The sequence below is a fragment of the Myxocyprinus asiaticus genome, chromosome 22 (assembly GCF_019703515.2).
Source record: "Myxocyprinus asiaticus isolate MX2 ecotype Aquarium Trade chromosome 22, UBuf_Myxa_2, whole genome shotgun sequence".
Classification (NCBI taxonomy): domain Eukaryota; kingdom Metazoa; phylum Chordata; class Actinopteri; order Cypriniformes; family Catostomidae; genus Myxocyprinus; species Myxocyprinus asiaticus.
Window position 1 is genome coordinate 1,270,001 of NC_059365.1, and position 27,265 is coordinate 1,297,265.

At 36.2% G+C, this 27,265-nt stretch overlaps 1 protein-coding gene and 1 pseudogene across 2 annotated transcripts in view; one reads left to right on the plus strand and one right to left on the minus strand.

Moving 5' to 3' along the window:
- nudt6 (nudix (nucleoside diphosphate linked moiety X)-type motif 6) overlaps positions 1 to 27,265 on the plus strand; it is a 930,254-nt gene that overhangs the window by 863,910 nt on the left and 39,079 nt on the right. The window lies entirely within an intron of this gene.
- LOC127413141 (ribosome biogenesis protein SPATA5-like) overlaps positions 1 to 27,265 on the minus strand; it is a 77,120-nt pseudogene that overhangs the window by 34,181 nt on the left and 15,674 nt on the right.

A 27,265-nucleotide genomic window follows, 5' to 3' on the forward strand; every position in this document is an offset into this window, starting at 1 on the left:
ACACTCTCACACACACACTCACTCTCACACACACACACACTCTCTCTCTCACACACACACACACACACACACACACACTCACTCTCACACACACACACTCACACACACACACACACACACACACACACTCACTCTCACTCTCTCTCACACACACACACACACACACACACACACACAAACATAAACACATACAAGGGTCATTCCATGTCAACTCAACCAGAGGTCCCCGGTTCAAAATGTTGTTTTTCATCATTTGTTTTACTGGTAAAAGATAAACATAAATGATGATGAAAGCCAAATTATTAAATGCCATGGATCAATAATTACTTAGTTATTTTGTAGAGGGGGGTCAACATTTTCAGCAATGATTTTGGAGCAAAACTACAGGTAAAAAAATAACCTTTTTAAGGTGTCAGTGTCATGATTTTATTTTTACACAGAGATACGTAGATCTATTACTGAAATCAGTTGACTTCAGCACCTCTTGTTGCATTATACGCCAATAGTGTGAGTCCAAAAATGGGGGAAAACATTTTTTTGTGTTGTTTTTCCAAAGTTGGAGTGCCTGTAACTCCAGAAGTATTAAAGATATTTGAATATACTTTTAGATTCTGATTCAAAACAAACTTTCCTTTTTGTATCTTCATTTTTAAGACCCTATATGGTTAAATCCCAGAGATATGGAGCTCTCAATCCGAAAAAATAATGTCAAATCTTGATTTTCGAGAGTCCAAAAATACACTTTTATTAAGAATAAGCGACACATGTGGCTCTTCAGTTAGTGCAATATGTATATCTAGTGTGTGGATTTCAGAAATGTTCATCTGCAAAGCTCTGGAATGCATCAGTATGAGTATTAACCCTTTAAGCTCTGAGGGTGTTTTTAAAGATTTCCTGTTTCAGTGGCATACCTTAGACTCTCAGCCTAAGAAACTGCTGAAAAATAAAAATAAAACTGAGCCAAAAATTTACTTTTTTCTTATTTTTCTGACTTGACTTTATATATCTCTGGGTGTAAATAATGTAACTCAGAAAATAAAATTTTAAAGCAATCAAAAGTTATAGCATTACAAAAATAATTTATCACAGTGTCCAAAAACATCTCCAAACCAATAAAACATAATAATTGTACATAAGAACTAATTACACATGCAAACACAACAATGACTAAAGGTTTGTATAGCATGCAGACATGATTTTAGTAATGAGATTTCACAGAATGAGTTTCATTCTGTGCCATTTGAGTCATCATTGAGTCTGTATCATGTATTTGGCGCCATCTCCTGGTGGCCATATGTAACATTGTGCTTCATGTGGATTATCTAATGATCTATACATCTGATTATCTTGTGTGTGGACTCGTTTGAAAGATAATCACCTCCTTTAAGTAGTAGTATGTGATATTTTATGTTCCGTTTAAGTTTCGTGAAGTCATAAGCGAAAACGCGGTATATAAGCAACAGCAACATAATTATCAAAGACATATACTTAGCTATTACTCGCTATATTTTTATCTGTGAGTAAAACAAATATGCTGGTTGTATTCTACTCTTTGAGATCTTTCCAACAACATGACACATGGCTATTTGATCAGTCTGATGTTTTTACTGATTTCAATAATATGTAATGTGCAATTTTTTATATATATAAATTATCAAAATGGAACACTTCTGATTTGTCAGTAAATTTCAAAGTACTTGTTCAGTTTTGGTCATAATGTCTACATGCATTATAAAGTAGAGCTCCTAAACTTTGAAACGATATCTATTTTGTGTTGGTCAAGACTGTAGTTATTAATATTTAGAATTTTCTTTTCTTCTAGCGGGCCCGTCTGAGCTTAAAGGGCTAATTATTAAATATGCATTATTACTATTTTTCTGGGGGACTCAAGAATTGGTAAATAATCTATTCGATCAGTTATTCGTTTATTTGGATTAACTGCCACTAAGTAACTAAATGAATCAGACTTTTTAATTTGATGTTTATAACAGTAAGTGTAGTTATTGTGTAAGATCGCTCAAAACAAAAAAGACAGCGATGTAGCATTGTTTTATCCTACATGCTATACATAGCTGTTCTATCTACTCAACACGGAGGATGTGAAAACTACCAATCAAACACAAAAACACCAACAGCATGCAGATTCATTCCTTCAGTCTATTCTGTCTATTCTCCATTATTCTGTCTTTTGTGCTCAGGCCGAGAACAAACGCAGCTTCTTATTCGTGGCTTCCGCTGGTCTAATTCTCTGTTTCTCCTTCTGTTGGATGTACATCGCTGGCACGGTTGTTTGTGCAGCCCTATGTTTGTGTTTGCGGGAAGAGAATCTCTGTAATCACAGCTCTAAATGAACGCTCTGAGGGGAAGCGATGGGTCTTTTCTTAGCTCAAAATGTTACCACGCTGCAAAAAGGACAAATTTCGTGGCTCTCCACACAGCGGTCCTGAAACAGGAAGAGTTGTGCTCTGGTGTCCCGGTCTGGTGTGTTTAACATCTATAAAGGGTTTGGACAGTCTAACCCACTGCTCTAGTCTCAAGATCAGATCATTCCTTTTAAGGAATTGTTCAACCTGAAATGAAAATTGTGTCATTATTTATTTGTTTGAATAAACATGATCAAAAAGTAAACAAAATAAATAAAAAAATAAGCTCTTGGCATACAACAACATTACATAGTGAGCACGGCTTTCAAGCTCCAAAAAATGACTTGTGTATATTCTCTATATTCCAAGTCTTCTGAAGTCATATGACAGCTTTGCAAGAGGAACAGACCCAATTTAAGGTAATTTTTTCCTCATTTATGCTCACATTCAGTTAGACACGTCATGCAAGGTTTGACATCATTGATGACGAATGGCACAGGTTTCCAGATGTTCAATAACCAAACTATACGTGTAAGTTTAAATATAAATGCTGAAGTGCAAATGAGATTTGAGAGCTGCAGTAGAGGGTAAGATTTTCAGTGAATAACAACATAAATTTGGGTCTGTTCCTCCCACAACACTATCGGATGACTTCAGTAGACTTTAAATACAGCAGTGAACGAGTCGTGTGAACTAGAGGTAGACCGATATATCGGTTTTACCGATTAATCAGTACCGATAGTTGCATATATATACATATATATATATATTATTCCGTCGTGTTTGGCCTAGAACATAGAAAAGCTTAGTTTTACAGTATAGCAGCGGCCTCTAGAGGTGAAATAAAAACAATCAAAGACAACTTGTAGGGATTTACTTTTTCTAAACTAGTGCTGTTGTTAATTTAGTGCGATTAATTATAAAAAAATTAACCCAATTAATAATGTCCCCGGACCATAATTCAAGTTTGTTGTACCACCTGTTTTCTCCAGGGGGCGGTAAGTGAAACTCCAGCTGTATAGGCAACGAGCAGCTTATACAGAGAACAAACCACACTTACTGACAGCAGACAGCACAAGATGAGAACACGTTCTTGTGTTTAAACAGCTTGATGGAGCGCAAATCTGAACACAGTGTTTTTTTAAGTTTCAAACTATGTTTAACATGACACAGCGAACTAAAAACGGTACATTTATGATGCGACTAAACAGACATGTTCCAAAAGCATCTAACATGTATAAGTATATGTTGAAATTAACATTAATATTAATAAATGCTGTAAAAGTATTATTCATTGTTAGTTCATGTTAACTAATATTATTAAGTAATGTTAACAAATGGAACCTTATTGTAAATTTTTACCATCTTTTTTAATACTTTACTTGCCACAATAATGTAATGCATTTTAATTATCTGTATTATATATATATATATATATATATATATATATATATATATATATATATATAACTATTTATAATTATTTAATCATTATATGCTGAATTATTGCTATTTGAGGGGCTTTCTCAGCAAATATTTAAATATGTGATTAATTCATGTAATTAATTCAACAACATTTTTTAATTGATTGACAGCCCTAATCTAAATCTTTCATCACTGATAATATTCATCCATATTTTATCCTCACTTCAATGAATATTGTGTTATTTTTGATTAGTTAATCAAGTGTTCTTGAAGCGAGGGCATGCAACAAAAAAAAGCTTATTAAACCTCATCTGGTTTATACATGTATATATACAGATTTATACAAAATCCTTCATCTGGTGAATATATAGGCTATAAAAAGCTTCATTTGGTTAATACTTACATTAAGAGCATCGTAACGGGGCTAAGTCTTTGTCATTTCGGCTTGTTTATATTTAAAATTTCCACGTTATGTATCAAATCTTAATTTTTTCGGGTCATTATTAGGATTTTGGTTGCTCAATAAACTGCGTTTGGGATTTTATTCATTTTGGGCTCTTTTAGCCGCTGTGTCTGTGCCCGTCATAGTAAGGAAAGACTAAGAAAATTTTGTGTATTTTATAAATTGATTTAAAAACAAATATTAGCCAGTTAATCGGTTATCTGCCTTTTCTACCACCTTAGTTATCGGCAGAATCCACTATCGGTTGACCTCTAGTATGCACTAATTTCATGGTGATTTTTAGTTCTTTTTTTGGAGCTTGAGAGCTGCTGTTCACTGTATACGTTCATTATATGGAAAAGAGCAGCGTGAACATTCTGCCTAACATCTCCTTTTGTGTTCCATTCAAGAAAGAAAGTCATACAGATTAAAAACGAGTTCTGTTTACTTTAACTGGTCATCAAACGCCGATTTTCCTTTTCAGCATGAACACCGATAGAGAGACAGACAGACAGACAAGACAGACAAGACAGACAGATAGACAGACAGACAGACAGACAGACAGACAAGACAGACAGATAGACAGACAGACAAGAGAGAAAGATAGACAGACAGACAGACAGACAAGACAGACAGATAGACAGACAGATAGAAAAATAGACAGTATGATAGACAGACAGACAGACAGACAGACAAGAGAGATAGACAGACAGACAGACAGGCAGATAGACAGACAGACAGACAGATAGACAGACAGACAGAAAGATAGATAGACAGACAGACAAATAGACAGACAGACAAGACAGACAGATAGACAGACAGATAGAAAAATAGACAGTATGATAGACAGACAGACAGACAGACAAGAGAGATAGACAGACAGACAGACAGGCAGATAGACAGACAGACAAGACAGACAGACAGATAGACAGACAGACAGAAAGATAGATAGACAGACAGACAGACAAGACAGAAAGATATACAGACAGACAGAAAAACAGACAGAAAGATAGACAGACAGACAGACAAGACAGAAAGATAGACAGACAGACAGACAAGACAAGACAGAAAGATAGACAGACAGACAGAGACAGACAGATAGACAGACAGAAAGATAGAAAGATAGACAGACAGACAGACAAGACAGAAAGATAGTCAGACAGACAGAGACAGACAGATAGACAGACAGAAAGATAGAAAGATAGACAGACAGACAGAAAAACAGACAGAAAGATAGACAGACAGACAGACAAGACAGAAAGATAGACAGACAGACAAGACAGAAAGATAGACAGACAGACAGAGACAGACAGATAGACAGACAGACAGATAGAAAGACAGACAGACATACAGATAGACAAACAGACAGACAGACAGAAAAATAGAAAGATAGAGACAGACAAGACAAGATAGAAAGATAGACAGACAGACAGAGACAGACAGATAGACAGACAGACAGGCAGATAGACAGACAGACAGATAGACAGACAGACAGAAAGATAGATAGACAGACAGACAAGACAGAAAGATATACAGACAGACAGACAGATAGAAAATAGACAGTATGATAGACAGACAGACAAGACAGAAAGATAGACAGACAGACAGACAAGACAAGACAGAAAGATAGACAGACAGACAGAGACAGACAGACAGACATACAGATAGACAGACAGATAGACAAATAGACAGACAAGACAGATAGACAGACAGACAGATAGAAAAATAGAAAGATAGACAGACAGACAAGACAGAAAGATAGACAGACATACAAGACAGACAGACAGAAAGATAGATAGACAGACAGACAAATAGACAGACAGACAAGACAGAAAGATATACAGACAGACAGAAAAACAGACAGAAAGATAGACAGACAGACAAGACAGAAAGATAGACAGACAGACAAGACAAGACAGAAAGATAGACAGACAGAGACAGACAGATAGACAGACAGACAGAAAGACAGACAGACAGACAGACAGACATACAGACAGACAGACAGATAGACAAATAGAAAGATAGACAGACAGACAAGACAAGATAGAAAGATAGACAAACAGACAGAGACAGACAGATAGACAGAAAGATAGACAGAAAGACAGACAAACAGAGAATTTATTGTTTGACTTGTCTTGGGTGAATTCAGCATATCTGATCAAGTCAAGCTACTCTTGGAAGAAATTAATAGTATTTTAAAACTCCAGAACAAGAACATTTAAATCCACCTGTTATAAAAACACAAGATTTTACTTTTTCTGAAGAAAATGCCAAACACCCATAATAAGATACAGACAGCAGGGAGACTCGAAAATGATATTTTGACTGAAAAACACAGTGAAACACTGATGAAGAGAGACTGTGTGTGTGTGTGTGTGTGTGTGTGTGTGTCTGTTTACAATTACTGAGCATATAATGAATGTTCATCCAATGAGCTGAGCGCTGGCAGCCTCGTCTCGCTGTGAGACAGGGGAACAATTAACACAGGAAGGAAGGAGAGAGAACGAGCCAAAGGAGAGACAGTCTGGTCAGCGGACGAAGACAGACAGACAGACAGAGAGAGAGACAGGGAAATGACTGCACTCCATCTTTAGCTGATGTATTTAACAGAGAGAGAGAAATATTTATTCTGCTCCTGAGAGAATGACTGATCAGCTTCCTGTTCTGAGATTCATTTTAAAATACTTTCTCATATCCTAGTTTAAGATACAGAGTCAACGATGAGTAAGCCAATCATAGGCTGATCGCCTGAAAACTGAAAACACTGGGACTCTGTGACACTATGAAATGATTGATCATGAACAAGTCAAAAGAATCCCGTTTCCCAAGATGAACCCTTTTTTAAAACAACACGTGAAGCTGTAGATCGACCACATCAACAAATCAATTCCAAACAAAACTTAGTAGATTGCTTTTTGTAAATCTACCGCAGGCGGGTCCAATAGAGTTTAAGGGGTTTTAACAAACCAATCAAATTTAACAACATCCTCTCTCACACAAACTCCTCTCTTGATTTCATTCTAGCTAGGAAAAAAAGCTACTTTTTACTTTTTTAATACTTAAGTACCGGTACAATTTAATGTGAACACTTGTTTAGTTTCCCTCAAGTATGTTTTTGGCTAGATACTTTTAATTGAGCAAAAGTTTCACTCAGTATCCATACTTTCACTTAAGTATAATTTCTGAGTACTTTTTAATCCCCTGCGCTGAGGATGTGACGTAGACCGTTTCCAGCTGACCTTACGCGTCATACAGCGAGATGCACACAACAGGAACAACAGGAAAAATGTTACAGCCATGTGCATTTCTTAAAATCTTTATGCATGCATTTTGGTGTATTCGCATTTACATTTTTGCATTTGGCAGATGCTTTTATCCAAAGCGACTTGAAGTGCATTCAAGACATACATTTTATTAGTTCATGTGTTCCCTGGGAGTCGAACCCATGACCCTGGCATTGCTAGCGCCACACTCTACCAGTTGAGCTTCAGGAACCCCAAATCAGATGGTGCAGATCAGATTGTTCTAACTATACGAGCTCTGCCTTGCTTTCCTAGACATTTTCCTCATAAACGGTGTATAAATAATAACATTTAGACTGATGAAAGATGCCGTGCATAAACAGGCGATTAAGAGATGTATGCTTTGTATATATTTTCCTAGCGATCACTGGTATTCTTATAGGTTTAATGTCTGTATACTTTAACTGATCTGTCACTAAACCTGTTATTTGCTTCAGGCTGCATATTCAATAAATAACCAGCTTTCTGTTTCATTCTATGAATGGAATCCACATTATATCAGTTATAGAACCTGTTATAACCACTCCATGATCACTGAAAGTAAGATATACAATATGCAGTAGATAATGTGTAATTTGTTATGTTTACATTCTGCATTCATGGCACTAATGCTAACCCTGGCCATAGTATGCACCTGTTACCATCTTTTATTGTATTTTATGATGTAATGTGTGAAAATAGTCCATGTAAGATCATGAAAAAGTTTTTTCTTTATACTTGTTTTTAAAGAAAGACATTTGATGTTACTGCAAAGATGCATGTTGGGTGTAAATATACAGGTGCATCTCAATAAATTAGAATGTCGTGGAAAAGTTCATTTATTTCAGTAATTCAACTCAAATTGTGAAACTCGTGTATTAAATAAATTCAGTGCACACAGACTGAAGTAGTTTAAGTCTTTGGTTCTTTTAATTGTGATGATTTTGGCTCACATTTAACAAAAACCCACCAATTCACTATCTCAAAAAATTAGAATATGGTGACATGCCAATCAGCTAATCAACTCAAAACACCTGCAAAGGTTTCCTGAGCCTTCAAAATGGTCTCTCAGTTTGGTTCACTAGGCTACACAATCATGGGGAAGACTGCTGATCTGACAGTTGTCCAGAAGACAATCATTGACACCCTTCACAAGGAGGGTAAGCCACAAACATTCATTGCCAAAGAAGCTAGCTGTTCACAGAGTGCTGTATCCAAGCATGTTAACAGAAAGTTGAGTGGAAGGAAAAAGTGTGGAAGAAAAAGATGCACAACCAACCGAGAGAACCGCAGCCTTATGATTGTCAAGCAAAATCGATTCAAGAATTTGGGTGAACTTCACAAGGAATGGACTGAGGCTGAGGTCAAGGCATCAAGAGCCACCACACACAGACGTGTCAAGGAATTTGGCTACAGTTGTCGTATTCCTCTTGTTAAGCCACTCCTGAACCACAGACAACGTCAGAGGCGTCTTACCTGGGCTAAGGAGAAGAAGAACTGGACTGTTGCCCAGTGGTCCAAAGTCCTCTTTTCAGATGAGAGCAAGTTTTGTATTTCATTTGGAAACCAAGGTCCTAGAGTCTGGAGGAAGGGTGGAGAAGCTCATAGCCCAAGTTGCTTGAAGTCCAGTGTTAAGTTTCCACAGTCTGTGATGATTTGGGGTGCAATGTCATCTGCTGGTGTTGGTCCACTGTGTTTTTTGAAAACCAAAGTCACTGCACCTGTTTACCAAGAAATTTTGGAGCACTTCATGCTTCCTTCTGCTGACCAGCTTTTTAAAGATGCTGATTTCATTTTCCAGCAGGATTTGGCACCTGCCCACACTGCCAAAAGCACCAAAAGTTGGTTAAATGACCATGGTGTTGGTGTGCTTGACTGGCCAGCAAACTCACCAGACCTGAACCCCATAGAAAATCTATGGGGTATTGTCAAGAGGAAAATGAGAAACAAGAGACCAAAAAATGCAGATGAGCTGAAGGCCACTGTCAAAGAAACCTGGGCTTCCATACCACCTCAGCAGTGCCACAAACTGATCACCTCCATGCCACACCGAATTGAGGCAGTAATTAAAGCAAAAGGAGCCCCTACCAAGTACTGAGTACATATACAGTAAATGAACATACTTTCCAGAAGGCCAACAATTCACTAAAAATGTTTTTTTTATTGGTCTTATGATGTATTCTAATTTTTTGAGATGGTGAATTGGTGGGTTTTTGTTAAATGTGAGCCAAAATCATCACAATTAAAAGAACCAAAGACTTAAACTACTTCAGTCTGTGTGCACTGAATTTATTTAATACACGAGTTTCACAATTTGAGTTGAATTACTGAAATAAATGAACTTTTCCACAACATTCTAATTTATTGAGATGCACCTGTAAGTGTTGTTATGGCAGACAGATAAGAAGATTAGTCAATGGGCAGAATACAGACAAAATAATGTCACAGGTGTGAATAGCGTACAGACAGCTGATCTGTCCAAAAATGAACATTTGTAGCAACTCTTTAATCTCGGATGGTTCCGCGAGAAAAAACAAATCATCAAAATATGAATAACTACAGTCTTGACCAACAAAAAATAGCTATCGTTTAAAAGCTTAGAAGTTCTACTTTACAATGCATGTAGGCAGTATGACCAAAACTGAACAAGTGCTTTGAAATTTGCTAAAAAAATAAAAAAATAAAAAATTAGAAATGTTCCGCTTTGATAATTCACCAAAAAAATTGCACTGTACATACTATTGCAATCAGTAAAAACATCAAGCTGATCAAATAGTCATGTGTCATATGTTGTTGGAAAGCTCTCAAAGAGTAGAATACAACCAGCCTATTTGTTTTACTCACAGACAAAAATATAGTGAGTAATAGCTAAGTATATGTCTTTGACAATTATGCTGCTGTTGCTTATATACCGCATTCTGATTATAACTTCACGAAAAATTGACAGAACATAAAATATCACAAACCATTACTTAGAGGAGGTGATTATCTTTCAAACGAGTCCACACACAAGATAATCAGATGTATTGATCATTAGATAATCCACATGAAGCACAATGTTACATATGACCACCAGGAGATGGCGCCAAATACATGATACAGACTCAATGATGACTCAAATGGCACAGAATGAAATGTTTTTGGACACTATGATAAATTATGTTTGTAATGCTATAACTTTTGATTGCTTTGTCATATCAACACAAAAGTTTTCTCAGATACAGTTGACATGATTGGGAACAAAACAAAAGCAGTTTTTGGAGCCATATATATATATATATATATAATGAGATATATAATGGCATATAAAAAAATAAGGGAAAAAAGTACATTTTTGGCTAAATTTTCAGCAGTTTCTTAGGCTGAGAGTCTCAGAATGTATCAATCTATACCATTTTTTAAAAGTTTTCTTTACAGTGATACCAAACACTTGACCCTCCTTGTTGTTTTGTGTGTGTTTTTTGTCGAGTTATAAGCCTTTAATTTTGGGTATGCCACTGAAACGGGAAACCTTTAAAAACTCCTTCAGAGCTTAAAGGGTTAAACCTTTGTTGTTGCTCTTTTTCATCTCTGCTTTGAGATGTGTTCAACTTACAGGTTAAAAACACACGTCACATGGAAACTCTGTTTCTCGGAGCATGCGCATACCGCCAAGTCCTACTGCGGTCTAATTAGCATGTATACATGCTCAACGGAACCAGTCTACAAACGCATTATCTAGATCTGTTAGTTTGATTTCGCAAAAACCAGACTGGTAGATTTCAGTCGGACTAAATGACAGTGAGTGCATTTACACCTGCTGACAGTGAGTGCATTTACATGACATTTAAAAAAGCTAATTTAATAAACGTTCAAAGTGCATGTAAATACACTCACTGTCAGCAGGTGTACAGGTGTGTTTGGCTTGACAGGTCAGTGTGTGTGTAGTGTTGGATAGGTTTCCTCTCTTTCACGGGGCTCATGCAAGGATGACGGAGCAGATTATTGCTTTATGTTTGGATTGTGTGTCCATGAATGGCCGTCTGTTCTCTGCTGAGCTACATTTGGCAGCTTTTAAAGGAAAAGAGCATCTCTTTCTCAACTGGACAGCGAGAAGTTCTCCTCTGTGTCTGCAATCCTCCACGTTCACCTAATCCACCTGTAAGAGGCTTTAATGTGCTGTTTGGGGTCCGAGGGGGTGGATCCTGACACTCTGGGGCCAAACAATAAGGGTATTATTACGATAACTGCCCTGGAAAGCTACAGAGGGGAGGGAACACTGAGGGGCAGATTTATGACTCGCCCTATCTGTTACTGACGGCTGTTGGATTGCAGAGAATGCAGCTGAGAATTGTGCATTTTTCCAAGTACAAAATACAAGTGGATGTTTGCAATTAATTATTTGCATAGTTTATTTTTATCAACATCAAGATTTTTTTCTAAAGATTTTATTACAAAATTTGTTTTATATTTACATATACATTTTATATATTTATATATAATTTTTTAATATACTATATATATTATAATATTTATATGCATACTATTTAATATATATATATATATATATATATATATATATATATATATATATATATATATATATATATATATATATTATTTTTATCCCCTTTTCTCCCCAATTTGGCGCGCCCAATTCCCACTACTTAGTAGGTCCTCGTGGTGGCGCGGTTACTCACCTCAATCTGGGTGGCATGGACATGTCTCAGTTGCCTCCGCTTCTGAGACCGTCAATCCGCGCATCTTATCACGTGACTCGTTGTGCATGACACTGCGGAGACTCACAGCATGTGGAGGCTCATGCTACTCTCCACGATCCACACACAACTTACCACACGCCCCATTGAGAGCGAGAACCACTAATCACGACCACGAGGAGGTTACCCCATGTGACTCTACCCTCCCTAGCAACCGGGCCAATCTGGTTGCTTAGGAGACCTGGCTGGAGTCACTCAGCACACCTATTAATAATTATATTATATTTTATTCATATTTTTGTATACACAATATAATACACTATATATAATTGTACATACAATAAATGTATGGGCCCAATATACAGCAGAAATGGAAATACGGGAATTATGTAGTGACCAAAATTGTTAAACAAATGAAACTAATCTTCTATTTGAGCTTCTTTATCTAGATTACAGCACATACAGTATTGAGAGAGTTCAATGTATGGACACTTGTTGACTGCTTTTCCTTTACTGTCTGCTCCAAATCATCTGTTATTTTGTTTTAATGGTTTGTATAAAAAGTTTAGTAAAGAATTTCATGGTTTTCCAAAACTGAGTTTTTAGGTATGCATTTAAAGATCGATTTATTTCCATCAAGATGTGAAAGCGTTTTCAACATCCTCCAGAAATGTGTGTACAACAACACTGCAAAATCAGACAGCATGCACATGAAACAGACTGAACACAGATGGAGAGCGAGAGACAGATGAGGAGAAAGAGAGCGAGTGATATTGTTTAATCTTCAAGGACTCGTGTCAGGGGGAGATTTCCTGGGCTGAAGTTCTGGTGGTCTGATCTGCCAAGAGGCAAGACTGCACATGCTGGAAGTCTGTGCCAGATATCAGCTCACAAAAGAGCCCTCATTTCCTGTGCTCGATCTCTCTCTCTCTCTATCTCTCTCTCTCTAAAGGACTAAAGCAGCACAGCGGAAGCTCTGTGTGTGTGTGCGTTGGCTGATCTTTTGTATCATCTAAATCCAGTTCCGTTAAGCTGAACGCAAAGGGAATGTTTTCAACCGTCGTTCAAGTTGAAAAAGACAACAACTTTTGATAACACAACTGTTAACAGAAGAAATGGATGGGTGATATAATGAAAAAAAAAAAATTATATATACACCGATCAGCCACCCATCTAATATTGTGTAGGTCCCCCTCGTGCCACCAAAACAGCGGCAACACACATCTCAGAATAGCATTCAGACATGATATTCTTCTCAGCACAATTGTACAGAGTGGTTATCTGAGTTATCGTAGACTTTGTCAGTTCAAACCAGTCTGGTCATTCTCTGTTGACCTCTCTCATCAACAAGACGTTTCCATCCACAGAACTGCCACTCACTGGATGTTTTTTGTTTTTGGCACCATTCGGAGTAAATTCTAGAGACTGTTGTGTGTGAAAATCCCAGAAATACTCAAACCAGCCCATCTGACACCAGCAATCATGCCACGGTCCAAATCGCTGAGATCACATTTTTTCTGTGCATATTTTTGCAATCAGTAAAAACTGATCAAATAGTCATGTGTCATATGTTGCGGGAAAGCTCTCAAAGAGTAGAATACAACCAGCCTATTTGTTTTACTCATAGACAAACAATATAGTGAGTAATAGCTAAGTATATTTAGTTGACAATTATGTTGGTGTTGCCTATATGCTGCATTTTCGCTTATAACTTCAAAAAACATAAACAGAATATAAAATATCACATACTACTACTTAAAGGAGGTGATTATCTTTCAAACGAGTCCACACACAAGATAATCAGATGTATAGATCATTAGATAATCCACATGAAGCACAATGTTACATATGACCACCAGGAGATGGCGCCAAATACATGACACAGACTCAATGATGACTCAAATGACACAGAATGAAACTCATTCTGTGGAATCTCATTACTAAAATCATGTCTGCATGCTATGCAAACCTTTAGTCATTGTTGTGTTTGCATGTGTAATTAGTTCTTATGTACCATTATTATGTTTTATTTGTTTGGAGATGTTTTTGGACACTATGATAAATTATTTTTGTAATGCTGTAACTTTTGATTGCTTTGTCGTATCAACACAACAATTTGACATGATTGGGAACAAAACAAAATCAGTTTTTCAGAGCCACCTTATTTATACCCAGAGATATATAATGTCAAATCAGAAAAATAAAAATGAAAAAAAGTACATTTTTGGCTTAATTTTTTTGTGTGATTTTTCAGCAGTTTCTTTGGCCGAGAGTCTCAGAATGTATCATAATCTATATCATTAAAAACTTTGAAAAGTTTTCTTTACAATTATATAAAACATCTGACACTCCTTGTTTTTTTTTGTCGAGTTATAAGCCTTACATTTTGGATACGCCACTGAAACAGGAAATCTTTAAAAACACATTCAGAGTTTAAAGGGTTAAAGGAATATTCCAGGTTCAATACAAGTTAATCTCAGTCAACAGCATTTGTGGCATAAAGTTGATAACCACAGAAATTAATTTCGACTCGTCCCTCCTTTTCTTTAAATGTGTGTTCCAGTGAGACACTTACAATGGAAGTCAATGGGGTCAGTAATCTGTAAACATTAAAATACTCACTGTTTCAAAAGTATAGACACAAGACATAAACAATATGTGTGTTAACATGATTTTACTGTGATTAAATCACTTACTAACCGCATCTGTGGAAACTTATAGACAATTTTTACAACTTCGTTGCCATGATGACGTAACGCAGTGAACATTAAAACGACGATTTAAATGACTTTACATCTCAAATAATACATGAGTTTTAACAGAAGAATTAATGTAAGTGCTTTTATAAAATTATAAGCTTCACATTTCTGCCTTTAAACCTCCAAAAATTGTCTCCATTCACTTCCATTGTAAGTGAGTGCCTCGATATTTGCTTTTTTAAAATAAATTCTTTTGAATGAAACTTAATGGCCCAAAAAGCGCATTAATTTCATTGTGATATTTACACTGTTGCATCGGCAGCAAAATCACTGCGCATATAAAGTGAATATATTCAAAATATCGCCATACTCTTCTGTCAATGTTTTCAGTTTAACAGCTCGATGGTTAGTATCTTTGGTATCACTTTCCATGAAGCCCATATTTATAATGCATTGTAAGACATTAAAAGTCATGCTGAAGTTATATACATTACACATGCACAAGATACACAATAACACACATTCAATGTACATTTTGAGATATTATGAAAAACACTTGTGAAGCTACAAGGTTCAAATATATCAGAAACTCTCTTTTGAGAAAAATAAAGATGTTATAGCTGATTATAAGAAGATATTTCTTTAGTAACTTTACTTAAAGCAGATATAGAACACTTATAATATGACTGTTTACATTATACAGCACTTATACCATTAACTTTATTAACTTCTGCTTGTGTTATAATGCATTATACTCTAAAGTATAACTATGAATAAGGGAAGTCTTATAATGTGTTATAACTGTAGTAATAATTATTTATGAGAAGTTATAACGTATTATAAGGTGTTTTATGAGACATTACTAATGCAGTATAATGCCTTTATAATGCATTATAAATATGGGCTTCATAGAAAGTGTTACCGTAATTTTAACATGCTTTTTTGTTTCACAAATTTTCAACATGCCATATATCATATATATAATTAAACAGTTAGAGGTTAGTCTCGTGTTCAGAGTGTTTGCCGTTTGTTGATTGGTCGATAAAGAGCATTTCTGGTGGAATCTGACACCGTTAGGCTGCTTGAAGTTTGATCCCTGTCAGGATCTTTCTGCCGGACATGCCGGATCCTTTCTCGGCGCTCCGTCTCCCCCCTTCCCGTGTATCCAGTTACCTGTTCACCACACTGAGCCGCGTCCCCCAGGGCTCAACATGCTCAATTTTCTTTGCCACCACACACACACACACACACACACACACACACACACACACTCAAGGACAAATACAAACATATACACTCAGAAATGTGTTTAAATGACAGCGGAAGGACATCAGCTTTAAGTGGGATGGAATATTTCTCTCTGTAACAGTACAGATTTATTCATTATTGTTTAATAAAATACCAGTAATTACAACAAAACCCATAATATGAATCTTGAACTACACATTGTGATATAAACAAACATCCACTAAAAACTGTAATTTAAGTCTCAGAAGCCTTACACAGCTACAGAAAACACAGTTAGAGTTCTTGGATCATTTTGGAGTTGGACATGATGAAACGAATGACTTGCAGTTCACAAAGTTTTTGATTCACTGAAAAGAACCAGCTTATAAGAGTCATTCATTCAGGAATCGGGCTGCACTCATTGTACAACAGATTCAAAAGAACTGGCTCATAAGATTCGTTTGTTCGGGAATCGGCTACACTAGTTGCACTGTGTGTTTCGCACTATTGATTCGAAAGAACCAGTTCATAAGAGTCGTTCATTCGGAATCAGACTACACAGGAAGTGCAATACATTCATTAGAAGCAATTCATAAGAGTAATTTGTTCGGGAATGGTGCTACATACTGTATATTGCGATGTGTTTCGTGCTATAAAAGTTCATAAATGTTATTTATTCGAGAATTGGACAGCATTTGTTGCGCTGTGTTTCTCAGTATAGATTTAAAAAAACAGTTTGTAAGAGTCATTCATTCGAGAATTGGACAACACTGGTCAAGCTGTGCAACTAGCACTCTCGATGAAAAAGAACCAGTTCATAAGAGTCATTCATTCAGTTATCAGACAGATGCAATATATTCATAAGAACCAGTTCTTTAGTGTCAGTCGTTCGTGAATTGGACAACACAGGTAGTGCAATAGATTCAGAAGAACCAGTTCATAAAGTCATTCGTTTGGGAATCGGACTACACTCGTCGTGCAATAGATTCAGAAGAACCAGTTCATAAGAGTCATTCGTTCGGGAATCGGGCTACACTCGTCGTGCAATAGATTCAGAAGAACCGGTTCATAAGAGTCATTCGTTCGGGAATCGGGCTACACTCGTCGTGCAATAGATTCAGAAGAACTGGTTCATAAGAGTCATTCGTTCGGGAATCGGGCTAAACTCGCCGTGCAATAGATTCAGAAGAACCGGTTCATAGGAGTCATGCGTTTGAGAATCGGACTACACAGGTAGTGAAATAGATTCATAAAAACAAGTTCGTAAGAGTCAATGGTTCAAGAATCGGACTACACTCGTTGTGCAATAGATTCAGAAGAACCGGTTCATAAGAGTCATTCTTTCGGGAATCGGACTATACTTGTTGTGCAATAGATTCAGAAGAACCGGTTCATAAGAGTCATTCATTCGGGAATCGGGCTACACTCGTCGTGCAATTGATTCAGAAGAACCGGTTCATAAGAGTCAATCGTTCGGGAATCGGACTACACTTGTCGTGCAATAGATTCTGAAGAACCGGTTCATAAGAGTCATTCATTCGGGAATCGGGCTGCACTCGTCGTGCAATTGATTCAGAAGAACCGGTTCATAAGAGTCAATCGTTCGGGAATCGGACTACACTCGTCATGCAATAGATTCAGAAGAACCGGTTCATAAGAGTCATTCATTCGGGAATCGGGCTAAACTCGCCGTGCAATAGATTCAGAAGAACCGGTTCATAGGAGTCATTCGTTTGAGAATCGGACTACACAGGTAGTGCAATAGATTCATAAAAACACGTTCGTAAGAGTCGATGGTTCGAGAATCGGACTATACTTGTTGTGCAATAGATTCAGAAGAACTGGTTCATAACAGTCATTCGTTCGGGAATCGGACTACACTCGTCATGCAATAGATTCAGAAGAACCGGTTCATAGGAGTCATTCGTTTGAGAATCGGACTACACAGGTAGTGCAATAGATTCATAAAAACACGTTCGTAAGAGTCAATGGTTCGAGAATCGGACTATACTTGTTGTGCAATAGATTCAGAAGAACCGGTTCATAAGAGTCATTCGTTCGGGAATCGGGCTACACTCGTCGTGCAATAGATTCAGAAGAACCGGCTCATTAAAATCTTTTGTTACCGAAATTCATGAAAGTCATTTGGTTCTGGACATTTTTTCTTATTTAGAACCGGTAGTTCCCAACCCCAAACAGACAGGTTGTATTTTTTGGGTGAAACAACAGCTGAGAGAAAAATCGAGGTGTCAAGGATTTTTTGTTTATTCAGACCCAATAAACACCTCACAACTGACACACAAACACACAACAAATTGCTAGACAGGTCAGTAAAAGTTCATGATAAGACGCTGCAGCTCTCACTGGTTTATCTGTTAAAGACAAATAAACAAGCAAACAAACACAGCGACTAATGTTTCACATTCAAAGCAGATTCAGCTTTATGTGCAGCATCTGTGAAATCACATTAATCACCACGGATGATCATTTAGACTCGTCATTTAGTTATTTTACAGAAATGCACCCATAATAAACGTCTACAGGGCAAGCGTTCTAGAGGGTTTAAAAGCAGAAATATAAAGCATGTATATTTGTTATAGCAGTTATATCAATTATGCCATAGATCAATATGTATTATTAGAACCTCATTATAAAGTGCAATAAGGTAGTAAGTGATTTTGTCACTCCAGTGAGAGCACAAAGTTACGTAGTGCAGCTTTAAGACAACTTGAGTTTTCCATTGATGACAATATTCAGGTCACTGACAACAGTGATTGTTACATTTTCTTTATTTTCAATATATATATATTGTTTGACATCATGGTCATCAAAGCCTAACTTGATTAGAGAGTCAGAGATTCTTATTTCTGTTTGACGTTTCAAACTTACACTATATTTTTTCTTCTCCATAAATACTCAGCAGAGCTGGATCTATCCTCCAATAGCAAGAAATCACCCAAAGTTTTAGCTGAGCTTACTATACAGCCTTTTAAAAATCGAGGGTATCAGTTGTCTAATCACCGATGGCGCATTTTAACCAACAAGAAACATTTGCTGTTCGGACTCCACCCGTACAACATCTGGAGCAGGAACTGAAAAGGTTCCTGGTTTGGTTCAACAACAACAACGTAAACCCTGAACAAGATCCAGGAACTATGAAAAGTTCCAGCAGTTGAACGAACCTCCTGTTATCATGTGGGGGGTTAGAGAGACTCCAAATGGGGCCGTTAGTTGTGTGTGTGTGTGTGTGTGTGTGTGTCAAATGAAGTTTATAACAGCAGAACAGGGGGCGAGTGGACCCTGCTGACTCTACAGGGGGGTCATAACTCCTCCAGCCGCCCCGCTGTGACTCATACAGGAGCTGTCAATCAAGAGTGACTGACAGCTGCTGTGAACCTCTGATGACAGGAAGAGGAAACACTGGAGCACAGCAGGAGCTATTAGAGAGGAAATGACTGTGTATGTATGTATGTGTGTGTCTGTGTGTGCTGTAGAGTAAGTAAAGGGTGTGAGACAGGTGTTGTACCTTGTCAATCATATCCAGTCTGTTGGTGGCGGCGAGAACTGTGACGTCTTTTAACTGTTCGATTCCGTCCATCTCGGTCAGTAACTGAGCCAACACACGATCACCAACTCCACCTGCATGAGAAGAACTGCAGAACACACTTTTTGTCAGATTAACCTTTCTAGTCGGTTTATAACACAACAAAACACACACACACAAAAAACAAGGAGTGTCAAGTGTTTGGTATCATTTTAAAGGACAATTGTAAAGAAAATTAATGATATTGATAATGATACATTCTGAGACTCTCAGTCTAAAACAATGCTGAAAAATCACAAACAAATTAAGCCAAAAATGTACTTTTTTTTTCTTATTTGACATTATATATCTCTGGGTGTAAATAAGGTGGCTCCAAAAAACTGCTTTGGTTTTTTTCAATCATGTCAGCTGTATCTGAGAAAAATTGTGTTGATACGACAAAGCAATCAAAAGTTATAGCATTACAAATATAATTTATCATAATGTCCAAAAGCCTCTCCAAACAAATAAAACGTAATAATTGAACATAAGAACTAATTACACATGCAAACACAACAATGACTAAAGGTTTGCATAGCATGCTGACATGATTTTAGTAATGAGATTTCACAGAATGAGTTTCATTCTGTGTCATTTGAGTCATCATTGAGTCTGTGTCATGTATTTGGCGCCATCTCCTGGTGGTCATATGTAACATTGTGCTTCATGTGGATTATCTAATGATCTATGCATCTGATTATCTTGTGTGTGGGCTCGTTTGAAAGATAATCACCTCCTCTAAGTAATGTTATGTGAGATTTTATGTTCTGTTTATTTTTTATGAGTTATAAGCGAAAACACAGCATATAAGCAACACCAACATAATTGTCAAAGACATATACTTAGCTATTACTCGCTACATTTTTGTACAAGACATTTGAAAAATACCAAAAGTAAATGATGAAGGCCTGGTACAAAGTTTCCATGTCCATTTTAATGAGACCTTCATATAACAAAAAGAATAACACTGAAATCTGTTCGTTTTAACCCTCTAGAAATGAAAGCACCCGAAGTTAATATATGTGATTGTTTGTGCTGAATAATATTTAGTGTCAGGGCTACACAGATGACTGATGATTTTGTATTTTTAAACCCAAATGCTCCTCAGTCACTCACATATTGAGCACAAACACTGAAATTCAACAAATATATATATATATACATATATATATATATATATATATATATTTACAGCAGCAGACTTACAGAAGAATGAAACATCAGAGAGAGTGTGTGTTGTGTTTGATGAAAGTGAAATACATTCATCAGCAAATCACTTTGTCATTCAGAATTCAATTGAGTAAATGAACTCTGACTCAGCACAACCATCACTGACAGATTTACAGTGTGTGTGTGTGTGTGTGTGTGTGTGTGTGTGTGTGTGTGTGTGCGTGTGTGTGTGTGTGTATTCCTGTCAGAATCTTGAAACACAAACCACTTTATTAATTAAATAAGCACAGAGCCAAACAAATAAAAACACAGTTTATGATTCTCTTACACACCAACACACACACAGACACAGGAAGTTGCAGAATTCTTCTCTCCATCTGTCTTCAGGGAAACAAAGACTTGCTTGTGTGAGTCTAAAGCGCAGATGTTCCTGTTTCGTGTGTGTGAGTGTGTGTGTGTGTGTGTGTCAGAGTTGGGCAAAACTCCGTATTTAATAATAGGCTCCCTTTCAATTCATGAGTGTGAATATGAATTAAATTGGCCACACACTTCGGGATGTTGAATCTGAATTGTAACTAGACAAGTAAAGACTGTCAATACAAACTTTGATGTTAGCTTGACAAAGCCTTGTTTAACCCTTTATGCTCGGATGGGCCTGAAAGAAAAAAAATATTAATAACTACAGTCTTGACCAACACAAAATAGGTCTTGTTTGAAAGTTTAGAAGCTCTACTTTATAATGCATGTAGACATTATGATCAAATCTGAACAAGTGCTTCGAAATTTGCAGATAAATCAGAAATGTTCCATTTTGATCATTTATTTTAAATAATTGCACTGTACATATTATTATAATCAGTAAAATCATCAAACTCATCAAATAGTCATGTGTCATATGTCGTTAGAAAAATCTCAAAGAGTAGAATACAACCAGCCTATTTGTGTTACTCACAGACAAAAATATAGTGAGTAATAGCTGAGTATATGTCTCTGACAATTATGTTGGTGTTGCTTATATGTTGCGGTTTTGCTTATAACTTCAAGACAAATAATCAGAACATAAAATAAATTATGTAAATAAATAATCACATACCATTATTTAGAGGAGGTGATTATCTTTTAAACGAGTCCACACACAAAGTAATTGGCAGAAGATGGCGCCAAATACATGACACAGACTCAATGATGACTCAAATGGCACAGAATGAAACTCTGTGAAAAAAGTACATTTTTGGCTCAATTTCTTGTGTGATTTTGAGAATTTTGAGGGTTTCAGAATGTGTCATAATCTATATCAAACTATAAGTTTTCTTTACAATGATACCAAACACTTGACCCTCCTTGTTTTGTTTTTTTTGTCAAGTTATAAGCCTGTCATTTTGAGTATGCCACTGAAACAGGAAATCGTTAAAAACAACTTCAGAGCTTAAACGGTTACAATGGTTTTAAAATTTTAAAGGTTATACAGTCAGACAGACAGACAGTGCATGACTAAGTGGTTGCTAGGATGTTCTTGCTGGTCGCTAGGTGTTGCTAGGCTGTTCTAGCTGGTTTCTAGGGTGTTCTGACCTGTTGCTAGGGTGTTCTGACTGGTTGCTAGGCATTGGTATGGTGTTCTAGCAAGTTGTTAGATAGAACATTCTGTTTGAACATTCCGTCAATTTAAGTCTATGGGATTTTTTTGGATATTCGATTGTCCGTTATGGGAAAACTGTAAGTCCGATCTGTGAGAAAAGTCACAGCAATGCGAGTCAAAACAGTCTGAAGGTCTGTGCCAAATTTGTTGGATGTAGCCTGAAAGCTCAAAGAGGAGTTACAATTTATAATTTTGTTCTTGCTTTAAGGATTTTGGAAAAACCCTAAACCAAGTCTGTAGAATAACAGTAACGACAGAAAGACTTCACAAATTCATTTTTCACAGTCAAAATCAATTTTGACAAATTATTCCTGTATATCAAAGGACTAGTTCACCCAAATATTAAAATTCTGTCATCATTTACTCGTGCTCATGTTGTTGCAAACCCGTATGACTTTCTTCTGCAGAGCACAAAAGGAGATGTTTAGCAGAATTTTAGAAAAGCCAACAGAAATGCACACACAAGTTATTTCCAGTACTGTTATCATCAAAGGCTCTTTATGCAGAAAATGAGTGACTGTCCCTTTAAACAGGTAAAGATGGGCGTGTCTCACCTCTCTGACGGCTCGCTCTGATTCGCCCACATATTTACTCAGTAACTCTGGACCCTTTAGAGACAAAAACAGTGAAAACATTAGCATTAAACACACTGCACAAATTCTCCATCACATTCCATCACAATATACAGATCTGAAATGTAGGTGGCGCTCTTAACACATTTTATCCCTCACAGAGCTGCTCATCCATAGACATTCAGTCTAATGTTCAGTTCAAGCACCACTCTTGTTGTTTCATTGAATATCTCGGCCTCTGAGTGGACTACAAGCTCAATCTAGGTGTCATTAGAAAGCTGAGATCCTCCCCTTTTCGATGGTATATACGTTAATCAAAATTAAAATATTGTTTTATATTTGATATCATCAATAATTGAAAACATATTTTCTAATGATTTGTTTTGCATGCTTTTCCTGCTGGATGGCATATTTTGTTCTGGACATCTAATATATAACACTGGATTATTCAAACACACAAGCTCACAGACAAGTAAAAAATGGCTCATTTTTAGAAAACTGCCTATGGTAAAAGCAGATATAAAGTTTTTAGCTATTTGAGGCTTACAGCAGCAGTGAATCCTGAGAATGAGAGCTTTCATTTGATATATGACTTGTCCATTTATGTGCTATGTGAAGGACTTTTATTTTCATATAAATATTTCTACCCCATTACCTCTAGGGGGTGCTAATTTTCAACGTGAATGTTTTGAGGCCTTATTTTGTTATTTTATGTAACATAAATGCAGAACTGATGGTTATCTCTGAAAAGTTCAGATTCTAAACTTTCAAATGATACCTCATATGCCTGACTAATGTACGCAGAAATTTAAACGTTTTAAGCATAAACTTCTTTCACTATATAGCACCACTATAGCACCCCGCTTTGGACCCCCCGGAGGGTCTATAGAGTTTAGTAATGAGTAACACTTTAAACACCAAAAGGTTGTACTTGTTAATATTAGTTAACTACATTTCATTCTAACATGAACTAATAATGAAAAATACTTTTACAGCTGTTTTAATCTTGGTTATCGTTAATTTCAACATACACTAAAACATTTTAACATTAAAAGTGGCATACGTTAACATGCATTATTCACTAACATGATTTAATAATGGACAATTGTGTGTTTGTGAATTAATTAATAGATTAAAACAGTAATAAATACTGTAAAAACGGTTGTTCCTCGTTAGTTCACGTTACCTAATGTTACCCAATAGAGCTTTAATGTAAAGCATCACCGTGAAATGATAAATGTAAACATCACATAAAATCAAAATCTAAAATTCTGTAAACTTCAACGAGAGATTAATGACAAGATAACCTCGAAAGACACAAGACACACACAACAAACAGTCCACTCATCCGCTAATACTTTTCAACACCTTCTGACACACACTTTAAGTGCACAAACACACACAACACACCAATCACACCGATGGCACGTTCATTTTTCAAATAAAAATGATTCAGTAAAGACAAGTACAAACTGATCTGTCTATCAGGTATTTGTAAGAGTCACAGACATGCAGACTGTGTGTTTGAGTGCGTGTTTACTAGCAATACTTCAGAGACAAAAATGCAATGAAGCTGAATCTAACAAAATAAAATGTTTGTTTTAGTCTTAAATTGGACTTCTTAACCATTACAGAGCACACAGATAAAACATTAAACTTTCTTAAAGAATTCATTATTAAATATGATAAAGATTAACATGTTCAGAGGTCAAGACTAGTGACAGACGATATATCCGACAGGCCAATTAACCCTATAACAAATTTGATACACTATTTTCCAAAGTAACAGCATCATTAACATAATCAAAATTCTGCCGAAAATCCTGTTGTCTGCAATGTACTAGATGTCTGCTGCCACCTGGTGGACGTTTCCGGATATTTCTTAATGGAAAAATATTTTTAAAATGTTTCCAAAAATGTCTGCTTCTGTATTGCATGCACTCGTTTTTATTATGTTTATGTTTTATCTTTGCTGATTTTAATAAAGTTAAAGTGACAGTAATGATTATATTGTTACTGATATTTTAAAATGAGTATTTGATGAATATAAGCAACTTGTGCTTGTTTAAAATATTGTATATTATTTTATTGAAAAAGCCCCTTTGAAATCCATGTATTAAATATGATACAACAGACTTTTGATGTATATCTCTCAATCATCATTATATTTACATTCATGCACACCACAAAACAAATCACAGAGCTTTGAAAATACTGACATATACATTTTATAAGATATATTTAAAGTGTGCACTAATATTTCTGTGTATATTCAAACTCTCAAACATTTGATATCTCTGAAAAGCCCAGAGAGTCCTCTGATAATACCCCAAGATTTACCACTGTAGAAACACTTCAATAACTAATGTCCCACACAAAAATCAGGAGGATAATGACCTTTAAAGCCTAATGTATCAAATACGATACATTAACAAAAAAAACGTGCAAACATTTTGTTTTGCACGATTTCTTTTTATAGTGCAAGTGGTACTAAAAACAGTACTAAAAACAGTTTAATGTCAACAAAATTAGAATTTTTATAATTCTTTCATATATCAGGCTTTACAGGCTTATTCTGCCGATATTTGGACATTTTGCAATTATCGGCCGCTTGGCCGACTAACAGAAGTGTTAACTTTCCCTTGTGTCAGATTCAAAATCTACCAATAGATTTGTCAATGCACAGTCAACAATCTGTTTTCAAGGTTTTTTCTGTTCAAGTTTATGCAAGTTTGAGTAAATATTGCACAAGATAAATGTTTGTTTCACCTTCTGTTTTGATTTGCTGTTGTTAAATTGTATCTATATCGGCCATCCTGCTCTCTAGATATCGGTATCGGCCACTGAAAAACGACGGTAGTGGTGAAGTGCAAAACAAAATGGCAAATGCAAAAACAAAAGAACAAGTCAGTCGAAACGGAAAGGCTAGGCTGTGTGGATGGATCTAGTCTAGGTCTGGGCGATATGATACGTGATAACGTGATATATCACAATCTACTTTTTTTCTTTCGGAAAATCAGCGATCATTTTTTATTAAATATCCATGTGATAAGTGTCAGTGGTAAGCAAAAAATTATATATCAATATTCTTAAAAGTTTTGGTTGATAAAGAGATATACATGAAGATATAAGCATACAGCCTATATCTATTTTGATGAAATGTGATTCAAAAACTTCTGAAAAGATAATTAAAGTTTCTTAAGCAATGAAATTGCAATGTCCATTGCAATGAAATAAATGTTCTCAATAAATGATTATTAAAATAATAATTGATCGGTTTTACTTTCTATGCATAGTTTTTTAATCAAAGCAATTCTTTTTCTGAACACAAAGGGAGAAATTGTGAATAAATGTTGTGCTCAGTGATGTCATACAATGGCAGTTTATGGTGACCACCTCTTCAAGCTTCAAAAGAACACAAAAGTATAATTCAGAAGTCTAATAAATTATTCCATGAGACTCATGATTGTTATGAAAGCATATGATAAGATTTGATGAGAAACAAACTGAAATCTAATGTATTATTTAGTGAAAATGTTCACTGACCGTTGATCTCCTGTGTGTGTTCATGATAGGACACGAGAGCAACAGTTCACGCAGCCCCCTCACGACATTGGGGCGTTCAAGAGAAAATCGTTTGGTTTTATCTAAAAACAGGTGATAGTAACAACAGAACACAACACAACTGCACACAAAACAGAGAACAGAACTTACTAAACATGTCTGAAGAGTTTGTAGTCCAAGAATTGATGCATTTCTATGCCCAGCCTTATTTTTTTGAAAGTTTTTGGACCGGTGCCAGTTCACAGTGGACGGAGTTATACACACAATGCTGAAAACAAGCGACTGATAGAATGTACCGTCACTCGTCACACCACATTATAAAGGTTTTTTAACAGTGTTTGTAATGTTAGAATGTGCAAGTCAATTGAATGAATGTTTGGACACACTGTCGTTTTACCACCGTTTTTGGACTTTTAAGACGATTTCTTATTCACCATAGGCACATATCTTATCCTGCTTGCTCTTTTTGTTTTCTAAGTTCTAAAATATCCCGCTACCGTTTGACTGAGTGATAAACCATTCCGAATTATTCAGTGTGTCAGTCAGTGAGCTTTTGGCAATTCTTTTGAAATAATCGCACAGGTGGACAGTGAACCAATTCGAATG